Raw genomic sequence first — 1,555 nt, 5'->3', positions numbered from 1 at the left:
ACCGTTACAAGCGATAATAGCAGCACAAATACTTCATCTTCCTCACAAGACAGTCAGCACAAACATTAAGCAAGGAGTGTTTCCTCTTCTGTGGCTTCTTCCTACTCTGCGCTGGATGATCTCAGCTGACGCTTCATGCTGACTGCAGCTGAGGTTGCACGGCTGCTGGGTCCACCTTATATCCCTGATTTGATTGTATGCTGCTTTCCTGTTGGCTACTGTCAGTTTCAAGCACCTCTGGTTGCTTGGTCCTCTGGATCGGAGTCAAAGGTCTCTTGTGAGGTGGAAAACTGACTGTGAATTTCAAAAATGGCAAGTAGTTATAATAGCAGCATCTTCATACCATTTTGCTGCATAACCATTATTTACTGGGCGATATTTCCCTTCTCATCCAATATAACAACTTTCCATTCTGCATGTAGGCAGCTATGGGTGCAGTCCTCGGCTGTGTGCATACAGGCAACATGACTGTTGAACTCCTCCCGGTCAGACACCAACAGTTCTTCGATAGAACACATCCCACACAGTAGCGAGCGTGGCAAGCCATTGATAATGGCATGAAAGGGTTGGTTGGTTGAAGGGAAAGTAGATGGAGATGAGCTATTGAAGCTCTTCATCGGTATATAGCACATATACGGATATGCTTCCACTAAGGCAAATTAGCATCAACTGCCCACCTCTTCTGTTTTGGAAAAGTGAATGTGTCAAGTGGAAAATCTCGGCAGTTTGTGCCTACACATGAGCGTGTATCAGTTGCGACGTGCATCTTGGCTCCATCCCTCTGCATTGTCACAATCTGCTGAACCGAATTATTCTGCTTTTTCTCCTTTATTCTCTGATTATCACAATATTCCACCCCCATGTTATGAATTGTGGCTGCAGTCCTCCCTCAAATGTGTACATGTAATACATCTATTGAAAGCTGCTCTAGCCGGCAAGTGTGGCCGTGCGGTTCTAGGCGCTTCAGTCGGGAACCGCGTGACCGCTAAAGTCGCAGGTTCGCATCCTTCCTCGGGCATAGATGTGTGTGATGTCCTTAGGTTAGTTCGGTTTAAGTAGTTCTAAGTTCTAGGGGACTGATGACCACAGATGTTAAGTCCCATAGTGCTCAGAGCCATTTGAACCAAAGCTGCTCTATTGTTCACATTCATCTCATTGATCGAACACATCGTGATGCTTCTACAACGACAGGTCAGCATAGACTGAACCTCTTTCACCAATTCTGGTCACGTGACCGGAGAAAAATAATTCGCACCCAAATTTGAATGTCCCATCAATTTCAGTGTGAGGGGGTGGGGGTGAGTGAGACATCAGCACTGCCGTGGGACAAAGAAATTCCCGCCATTTTTGAAATGTTGGCCATTTTGTGAATTTCCCGCCCAAATGGGAAATTCCTGCTAATAGGGTAGTTGCATGAGGGTTAGGGCGAGGGATGGGGAGGGTAAGGAGGGGGGGGGGGGGACCCACGTGCAGCTGGAGCAAGCACATGACGTCATCCAGGGTTGGGGCTGGAGGTAGGGGTGAGAGGGTGGGGGTAATTAACTGGTTAATTTAG

The sequence above is a fragment of the Schistocerca cancellata genome, chromosome 7, assembly GCF_023864275.1.
Source record: "Schistocerca cancellata isolate TAMUIC-IGC-003103 chromosome 7, iqSchCanc2.1, whole genome shotgun sequence".
In the NCBI taxonomy this organism is placed as follows: domain Eukaryota; kingdom Metazoa; phylum Arthropoda; class Insecta; order Orthoptera; family Acrididae; genus Schistocerca; species Schistocerca cancellata.
Note: the sequence above shows the minus strand (reverse complement) of the source record.